The sequence below is a fragment of the Lithobates pipiens genome, unplaced genomic scaffold (genome assembly GCF_037356315.1).
Source record: "Lithobates pipiens isolate NorthernLeopardFrog02 unplaced genomic scaffold, aLitPip1_a1.2 Scaffold_25, whole genome shotgun sequence".
In the NCBI taxonomy this organism is placed as follows: Eukaryota; Metazoa; Chordata; class Amphibia; order Anura; family Ranidae; genus Lithobates; species Lithobates pipiens.
In genome coordinates this window covers 104,720,029-104,730,003 of record NW_027507787.1, presented here as the reverse complement: position 1 = coordinate 104,730,003, position 9,975 = coordinate 104,720,029, and the positions used below count along the sequence as shown (strand labels likewise).

Below are 9,975 nucleotides of genomic sequence, written 5' to 3'. Positions count from 1 at the left end.
TTCATCCTTTTTTCCCCACAAATAGAGAGGTTTTTTTTTTAAAGGTATTTGATTGCCTCTGCAATTTTTTTTTGTTTTTTTTTTGCGATATAAACGGAAAAATCTAAAAAATATTGAAAGAAAATTATATTTTCTGCTTTTTGTTATAGGAAAAATCCAATAAACTCAATTTTATTCATACTTTTAGGTCAAAATGTATTCAGCCACATGTCTTTGGTAATGTTAATAAGTGTATATTTATTGGTTTGCGCAAATGTTATAGCGTCTGAAAACGATGGTACATTTTCTGGAATTTACGCATCTTTTAGTTTATGACTGCCTATCTCATTTCTTGAGGTGCTAATATGGCATAGTTGACTTCTTTTTTCCCCTTGTTTCCCAAGGTGACCATCTTGGTGTTTGTCAAGAGGGCTGAGGGTGCCAAAAGTGAGTGCCTATGGCAACATCACCCTGAAAGCATCTGATACTAAGCAGGGACGGGCCTGGTTAGTACCTAGATGGGAGACCGCCTGGGAATACCCTCTTGAGAAATGCCAAGATGGTCACCTTGGGGAACCACAAAAAAAGGCAGTCTCCCATCCAGGTACTAAGCAGGCCCATCTCTGCTTAGTCTTCAAGACCAGATGAGATCGGGTGCTTTCAGAGTGGAGTGGCCATAGGCAATCTCTTCTGGCACCCAAAACCCTCTTGAGAAATGCCAAGAAGGTCATCTTGGGAAACCAGAAATAAAAAACAGGTCAACTAATGCAGGTACTAACCAGGCCCGACTCTGCTTAGCCTCCAAGATCAGGTGCTTTCAGGGTGATGTGGCTGTAGGCATTCTATTTGGGCACACTCCACCCTCTTGACAAACGCCAAGATGGTCATCTTGGGAAACAAGGGAAAAAAAACAAGTTAACGGCAAAAAAAAAAAAAAGATGCCTATGGCACATGCTATTCTCAGGCGGTCTCCCATCCAGGTACTGACCAGGCCTGACCCTGTTTAGCCTCCGAGATCAGACGAGATTAGGGCTTTGAGGGTGATGTGGCCATAGGCAATCTCTTTGGGCACCGTCAACCCTCTTGACAAACCTCAAGATGGTCACCTTGGGAAACAAGGGAAAAAAACAAGTCGACGCAAAAAAAAAAAAAAAGAAGACTGCAGCTCCTGGTATTCCCAGGCGGTCTCCCCTCCAGATGCTAATCAGGCCCGACCCTGCTTAGCCTCCAAGATAAGACGAGATTTTGAGCTTTCAGGGTGATGAGGCCAAAGACAATCTCTTTGGGCACCCTAAACCTCCTTCACAAATGCCAAGATAGTCACCATGGAAAACAAGGAAAAATAAGTCAACGCCAAAAAAAAATAAAAGAAGCCTATGCTACCTGGTATTCCCAGGCAGTCTCCCATCCAGGTACTAACCAGGCCTAAGCCTGCTTAGCCTCCGAGATTAGACAAGATTAGACAAGCACTTTAGTGAACACCTGGGGTGCTGTGGCTAGCCCAAAGGGCAGGGCTACGAACTGGAAATGCTGCTGTTCCAACTCAAACCGCAGAACTCTTGATGAGTGGGAAATATAGGGACATGCAGATATGTATCCCTGATGTCGATTGATACCAGAAGCTCTCCTCCTAGGATATAAACTACTGACCTGATAGTCTCCATGCGAAAGGCATGTATCTTTAGGAACAGCTTCAGATTTTTAAAATCTAGAATGGGTCTGACATGTCCCTTTGGTTTCGGTACTGTAAAAAGGTTTGAATAAAACCCCAAGCCTTGCTCCTTTTTGGGGGATCTGTATGATCACCCTTTGAGATATTAATTGGTCTAGTGCTTGACCTCAGGAAGCAAGATGGTAGAAAGTGCCAAAATTCCAGCTTGTACCTCATCGTTACAGTGGAGATGACCCATCTGTCCAGAATTTCTTGCTTTCCAGAATTCTGGAAACTGTAGAAGTCTTCCCCCCACTTTGGTGAGGGGTGTTGCCTCTTCACGATGAGGCTTTATGATTCTGCTTTGCAGGTTTCCGACCCCAGGACTTCTTTTAAAGCCTGGGTCTGACTTTGGGATTTTCCTCTAGAGTGTGACGGTGGAGGCCGTCACCTCTGCCTAGAGGCGGAAGCCCCTGGCATAGGGGGAAAGAGCCCTTTTAAATGAAGGGCGTTTATACTTTCTTTTGACTGGCAAAAGAGTACTTTTCCCATTAGAAATTGTTTGGATATATTTGTCCAAGTTTTCTCCAAATAGTCACTCCCCATGAAAAGGAGCCCAGTTACAAGGTCTTTACATGATGCTTCAGCTGACCAAATTTTTTAACCACGGGATTCTACGCATATGCACAAGCATAAGACATGACGCCTGGTGAATAGAATCTTTAATAGCATATATGGCAAAGCATAATGCTTTTGGTAGTTCAGCCAAATCTCGGGCTTGTTGTGCAGGAAGCTCTCTAAGGGCCTGTTTAAATTGGTCCTTTAGGGATTGACAGACGCTTATTGCAGCGACTGCAGACTAAGTAGTTTCACCTGCCATGGAAAAAGTAGATCTTAACAGGGATTTCAACTCCTTATCTGTTGGATCCTTAAGAATCGGTGCATTGTCTACTGGACAAGTTAGGTCTTTATTCACATTGTAAATTGCAGTGTCAACTGCTGGTATTTTCCATCTTTTGGAGAATTTCTCCTCCAGGGGATAGAGAATTGCAATTTCCTTAAGAGGGAAAAAATGCTTATCCGGGTGATCCCATTCAGCAACAATAAGCTGTTCTAGTAATGCATGTGCAGGAAACGCCTGCAAATGTTGAGCGTTTTAAAGGAACCAAGGAAGAAACCAAACTTTGAGGAGACTCCGTTAGCGGTAGCATGAAAGTAGAACGAACCAGCTCCTAAGATTGCATCAGCAATTTCTTAGATTTGAGAGGCTGAAAACAGCTCATCTAGCATTGTTTGCTCCGCAGAGGAATCTGTTTTCCTCCTGATCAACCGAGAGTAACACCTTATCCTGTGCCCACTGTTCACCTTGCAAAGGTTCGCAAGTGGGGGAGGGGAATCTAGCACTCTTCCTATCCATCATGAGGATGCAATTAAAGCCACTAATCTTTCTTCCAGACCCTGCAGGGAGGAGGAAAGGACATCTTCAATCACATATACAGGGGCTGAAATGTGAGAAGTAGTTACACCATCAATTTGTTCCAATGGCTCATCCTGGCTTGCCATAATTGGTCATTCAGGAGAGGATGACCGCATAGAAATGCGACTCGGGATCCTAGCACCTGGGGGTGAAACCTTTACTTTTTTGGGTCTGTGGTGTCTTTTGGTAGGCATAGGCATAGTAGGCATAGTCCCAGATACAAAAACAGAGGCACTATACATATTGCACTTAATCGCTGAAATTTAAAGCCGCTATAAAATTGAGCCTGGTGCTGGGAAAACAGTCGTTCCTGTATCAGGAATACCAGTTTGAAACCCTCACATGTCCCACAGCTCGTGTCCTTGTGTTGTAGGGTGATTGTCTTCTCGTCAGCTGAGGAGAGACTGTCGGGTGTGTGTGACCCCCTGGATGGGTTCACAACACAAAATTAGGCACAGCAGACAGCGTTGTAGGTGCAAAAAAACAAAAGATGCAGTTTATTTATGCTACATGCAGTGAAACATAACAGCCAAACAAAAATAAAACATGAAAATAAATCCTGGTCAGCTTGACCTCTAATTACACACTTAGACTCCCTGTCTAACAACTGAGTGCAGCCTTGTGCTGCCCCCAGTCCCTGTCTCTGTTGTAGGGGTTTGCCACACAGGCGTTATCTCACCGCACAGAACAGGTATCACACTCCCCAGTCTATACACACAAAACTGGTTCCAGGATGGAGCATCTCCCTAAGCATGCTGGGGTTTTTTGTAGAGGTCTTAATGAGCCCACTTACTTCAGCTGGGCTCATTAACTCTTCCCCTCTAGTTGTACAAGTCTGCGTAAAGCCTGAATCTAGGGCACACATATTTCACGCGTTCGAAAAATTGCTGCGCAAATACTGTGTGAGATAAAAATTTGCAACGACCACCATTGTATTCTCCAGGGTCTTTGCTAAACAAAAATATATAATGTTGGGGTTCTGTGTAATTTTCTAGCAAATAAATGATGATTTTTACATGTAGGAGAGAAATGTCAGAATTGTCCTGGGTGCTCCAGAACGCCTGATGGCGCTCCTTGCATGTTAGGCCTCTGTATGTGGCCACACTGTGTAAAAGTCTCACACATGTGGTATTGCCGTACTCGGGAGTAATAGCAGAATGTGTTTTGGGGTGTAATTTGTTGTATGCATATGCTGTGTGTGAGAAATAAACTGATATGACAATTTTGTGGAAAAAAAAAGGAAAAAAAAATCTTGATTTTGCAAAGAATTGTGGGAAAAAATGACAACTTCAAAAAACTCATCATGCCTCTTACTAAATACCTTGGAATGTCTTCTTTCCAAAAAGGGGTCGTTTGGGGGGTATTTGTACTTTTCTGGCATGTTAGGGTCTCAAGAATTGAAATAGGCCGTCAGTACTTCAGGTGTGATCAATTTTCAGATATTGGCACCATAGCTTGTGGACTCTATAACTTTCACAAAGACCAAATAATATCCACCAATTTGTACTTATTTTTACCAAAGATATGTAGTAGTATAAATTTTGGCCAAAATTTATGAAGAAAAAAATACTAATCTGCTAAATGTTATAACAGAAACGAAGAAAAATTAATTTTTTCACAGAATTTTCGGTCTTTTTTCTTTTATAGCACAAAAAAAAAAAAACTGAGAGGTGATTAAATACAACCAAATGAAAGCTCTATTTGTGTGAAAAAAAGGACAAAAATTTCATATGGGTACAGTGTTGCATGACTGAGTAATTGTCATTCAAAATGTGAGAGGACCAAAAGCTGAAAATTGGTCTGGTTATTAAGGGTGTTTCTTCGTTTCTGTTATAACATCTAATTAATCGGCTATGGGCGGTTGTTAAGTGGTTAATTCACAGATGCTAGGAAAACTATAAAATACTCACCGACGACCTCATTGACGCGCATCACGTACTGCTGTTGCCTCCACCTCTTGTAGCATAAGCCTCGTGTGCCGTTGTAAAGATTCGGCATGTCTTCAAACCTGGCGGTTTTGTGTCGGTTCCCATCGGAAAGGCATCTTGTACTCTTCTGAAGGTCATCTCCTTGTCTTCAACTGGCACTGCTTCCTGTCTCGTCCTCGGGTCTCCAGAAATAAAAATGGGTGTTTAGCCATTAACTTGCTTATCAATGTAACATTGAAGAAAAAAAAAACAAAACAAAAAAAACCCATACAAAAAACAGACACACACACACCAAGAAAAAAGAAAAAAAAAAGTTCCCACTTTCCTAACTGAACCTCCTTTTCTTGGGTACCCCACTGGCATTACTGGCTCCTCATATGTCCAGTGCCCGCATGGGAAGCAGATTCCTAAGGGGGCACTTATGCAGGCTTGCACCTGAGCACTGATGTCTATAGAAAGCAGGACTCTGCCCTGCCCCTCACTCCATCTCTGGATTTGATGGACAGCAGTGGGAGCCAATGGCTTCTGGTGCCTTGGCAAAGCCTATGAGCCGAGTGAGTGAGGGGAGAGAAGAGCTGTAGATGTGCACAGCACTGGATTGAATGAGGAGAAGGACCGATTCCAGACCTTGGAGGACCTGCGGAAGCAGTGGACTGAGTCTGGAGTAGAAACATCCAGAGCCACCGTGAACAGGCGTGTGCAGGAAATGGGCTACAGGTGCCGCATTCCCCAGGTCAAGCCACTTTTGAACCAGAAACAGTGGCAGAAGCGCCTGACCTGGGCTACAGAGAAGCAGCACTGGACTGGAGATGGGAGACCGCCTGGGAATACCAGGTGACGTAGGCTTTTTTTTAATATGTTGTTAACATCAACTACCTATTTTATTTTTCTGCTCGTTTGCTGAGGTGACCATCTTTGTGTTTGTCAAGAGGGTTGAGAGTGGTCAGCAAGATCGTCTATGGCCACATCACCCAGAATGCGCTCGCTCTCGTCTGGTCTCGGATGCTAAGCAACGTCGGGCCTGGTTAGTACCTGAATGGGAGAGCGCCTATGAATATCAGGTGCCGTAGGCTATTTTTTAATATGTTGTTGGAGTTGACGACCTGTTTTATTTTTCTGCTTGTTTGCCAAGGTGACCATCTTGGCGTTTGACAAGAGGGTTTAAAGTGGCCAGCTAGACAGCCTATGGCTACATCACCCTGAATGCACCCGATTTTGTCTGATCTCGGATGCTAAGCAGGGTCGGGGCCGGGTTAGTACCTGGATGGGTGACTGTCTAAGAATACCAGGTACCGTAGGCTTTTTTTTAATATGTTGGTGGCCTCGACGACCGGTTTTATTTTTCTGCTTGTTTGCCGAGGTGACCATCTTGGCGTTTGTCAAGAGGGTTGAGAGTTGCCAGCAAGATTGCCTAAGGCCACATCACTCTGAATGCACCCGATCTCATCTGATCTCGGATGCTAAGCATGGTCGTGCCTGGTTAGCAACTGGATGGGAGACCGCCTGGCAATACCAGGTGCTGTAGGCATTTTTTTAATATGTTGTTGGCGTCAACGACCTGTTTTATTTTTCTGCTTGTTTGCTGAGGTGACCATCTTGGTGTTTGTCAAGAGGGTTGAGAGCGGCCAGCAAGATTGCCTAAGGCCACAACACCCAGAATGCGCCCGATCTCGTCTGATCTCGGATGCTAAGCAGCGTTGTGCCTGATTAGTACCTGGATGGGACACCACCTGGGAATACCAGGTGCTGTTGGCTTTTTTTTAATATGTTGTTGGCGTCAACGACCTGTTCTATTTTTCTGCTTGTTTGCTGAGGTGAACATCTTGCCGTTTGTCAAGAGGACTGAGAGTGGACATTAAGATTGCCTATGGCAACATCACCCTGAATGCGCCCGATCATCTGATCTCGGATGCTAAGCAGGGTCCAGCTTGGTTAGTACCTGGTTGGGAGACCGCCTGGGAATACCAGATGCCGTTGGCTTTTTTTAATATGTTGTTAACATCAACAACCTATTTAATTTTTCTGCTTGTTTGCCGAGGTGACCATCTTTGTGTTTGTCAAGAGGGTTGAGAGTGGCCAGCAACATCCCCTATGGCCACATCACCATGAATCTTCCCGATCTCGTCTGATCTCGGATGCTAAGCAGTGTCAGGCCTGGTTGGCTTTTTTTAATATGTTGTTGACGTCAACGACCTATTTTATTTTGCTGCTTGTTTGCCGAGGTGACCATCTTGGCATTTTTCAAGAGGGTTGAGAGTGGACAGCAAGATCCCCTATGGCCACATCACCCTGAATGCACCCGATACCATCTGATCTCGGATGCAAAGCAGGGTCGGGCCTGGTTAGTACCAGGATGGGAGACCGCCTGGTAATACCACGTGTCTTAGGGTAATTTTTAATATGTTGTTGGCGTCGACGACCTGTTTTAATTTTCAGCTTGTTTGCTGAGTTGACCATCTTGGCGTTTGTCAACAGGGTTTGGAGTGACCAGCAAGATGGCCTACGGCTAAATCACTCTAATGCGCCCAATCTCGGATGCTAAGCAGGGTCTGGACGGGTTAGTACCTGGATGGGAAACCACCTGGGAATACCTGGTGCCGTAGGCTTTTTTTTAATATGTTGGCGTCGACGACCTGTTTATTTTTCTGCTTGTTTGCCGAGGTGACCATCTTGGTGTTTGTCAAGAAGGTTGAGAGTAGCCAGCAAGAACCCTTATGGCCACATCACCCTGAATGCGCCGATCTCATCTGATATCAATTGCTAAGCAGGGTCAGGACTGGTTAGTACCTGAATGGGAGACCGTCTGGGAAGACCAGGTGCCGTAGGCTTTTTTTTAAATATGTTTTTGGCGTCGACGACCTGTTTTATTTTCCTGCTTGTTTGCTGAGGTGACCATCTTGGCGTTTTCCAAGAGAGTTTAGAGTGACCAGCAAGATAGCCTACAGCTACATCACCCTGAATGCGCCCGATCTTGTCTGATCGTGGATGCTAAGCAAGGACGGGCCTGGTTAGTACCTGGATGGGAGACTTCCGGAGAATACCAGATGCCGTGGGCTTTTTTTATATGTTGTTGGCATCAACGACCTGTTTTATTTTACTGCTTGTTTGCCGAGGTGACCATCTTGGCGTTTGTCAAGAGGGTTGAGAGGGTCCAAAAAGATCATTTACAGCCGCATCACCTGGAATATGCCTGATCTCGGATGCTAAGCAAGGGCGGGCGTGGTTAGTACCTTGATGGGAGACCGCTTGGGAATGCCAGGTGCCGCAATGACTTGTTTTATTTTTCTGCTTGTTTGCCAAGATGACCATCTTGGCATTTGTCAAGAGGGTTGAGAGTGGCCAGCAACATTGCCTGTGGCCACATCACACTGAATGCACCGATCTTGTCTGATCTTAAATGCTAAGTATGGTCAGGCCTGGTTAGTACCTGGATGGCAGACCGCCTGGGAATGAACAAATGAATGAATGAATGAAATACTTGTATAGTGCACAATGCGAACTGAATCGCCTCTAGGCGCTGTGGCGAGCTTTTATCACCTGCTAAAAGAGGAAGGTCTTGAGTTTTTTCCTAAAAGCCAGGTGATTTTCTTCTTGGCGGATGTTGATTGGTAGAGCATTCCATAGCCGAGGCCCTTGGACAGCGAATCTCTGATCCCCCTTAGATTTAAGACTGCAGTTTGGTGTGTAATAATTTATTTTCTCCATTAGGTATTGCGGAGCTTCTCTATGCACGCATTTGTGAGTGAGGCAAAGGGTCTTGAACGTGTTCCGATTTTTTACGGTTAGCCAATGTAAGCTCCTCAGTGAAGGAGAGATGGATTCCCAGGTTTTTTTTCCTGTTATCAGCCTTGCTGCCGTGTTTTGGATCAGTTGTAATCGCACAAGTTGATATTGTGGTAATCCTATGTAAAGCGAATTTGCGTTGTCCAGTCATGAATTAATGATTGTTCCAACTACCACTGCTTTGTCATTCTTTGGGATAAAAGGGATGAGTCTGCAAAGCATGCGCAGCAGATGGTAAGTTGACTACTGCTCCTATTTGCGCATCCATTGACATTTGTGCGTCTAAAATAACCCCGAGACTCTTCGTTTTGGTCTTTGGGGAGATAGTCTGCCCAAAGACGGTTGGTGGAGACCAGGAGGTTTTGGTTGCGGGCTTATGATTTGGGTGTAAGATAAGAAGCTCTGTCTTTGATTCCTTCAGCTGGAGGGAGTTAGTGGTCATCCAGTCCTCTATTGATTTGAGGCAGTTTTTAAGGTTGTTGTTGGTGATCTTTTTTTCCATTGATCCGGAAATAAAGTTGCGTGTCGTCAGCGTAAGAGTGGAAGCAGAGATCTGATGATTTGAAGGAGTGGGCAAATGTAAATGTTGAAGAGAACGGGTGACAAAGGAGAGCCTTGAGGGGCTCCGCAGGTGACTGCCCGAGTTTCGGAGAGGAATTTTCCTAGTTTTACTGTCTGTGACCGATTTCGTAGGAAGGACGCGAACCATTGGAGATCTATGTCTATGGACTCCGGCTACTTCTGTGAGGCGGACGAGTAGAGTATTGTGATCTACTGTATCAAACGCTGCACTTAGGTCTAGCAGTACGAGGAGACACGGCTCTCCGTCATCTGCTGCTTCGAGGGCGTCGTCCAAAATCTTGAGGAGAGCTGTTTCTGTTCCATGACCCAGACGGAAGCCTGATTGCAGCGGGTCCAGGAGTTTGTGAGTATCCAGGTGGATTTGTAGCTGATGTACTACAGCTTTCTCCATGATCTTAGAAATGGTGTTGAGGCTTGTAATTGGCCTACGGTTGTTTGGATCCTGAGGGTCCAGGTTTGGTTTCTTGAGTAGAGGTTTGACAATGCCTTGTTTGAGGATGCTGGGAACAATCCCTTCGTGGAATGATGGGTTTATAAGGTGAGTTATGGTTGGAGCCACGATGTCGGAGCATTCT

The 9,975-nt window shown here is 45.0% G+C and overlaps 5 pseudogenes; all 5 read left to right on the top strand.

Moving 5' to 3' along the window:
* The first annotated feature begins 6,216 nt into the window (after nt 1-6,216).
* Nucleotides 6,217-6,336, top strand: LOC143931032 (5S ribosomal RNA; annotated as a pseudogene).
* A 108-nt stretch (nt 6,337-6,444) lies between these two features.
* Nucleotides 6,445-6,563, top strand: LOC143932558 (5S ribosomal RNA; annotated as a pseudogene).
* Nucleotides 6,564-6,671: 108 nt separating this feature from the next.
* On the top strand, nt 6,672-6,790 carry LOC143932219 (5S ribosomal RNA; annotated as a pseudogene).
* Nucleotides 6,791-6,898: 108 nt separating this feature from the next.
* On the top strand, nt 6,899-7,015 carry LOC143931451 (5S ribosomal RNA; annotated as a pseudogene).
* A 291-nt stretch (nt 7,016-7,306) lies between these two features.
* On the top strand, nt 7,307-7,425 carry LOC143932399 (5S ribosomal RNA; annotated as a pseudogene).
* Nucleotides 7,426-9,975: the final 2,550 nt, after the last annotated feature.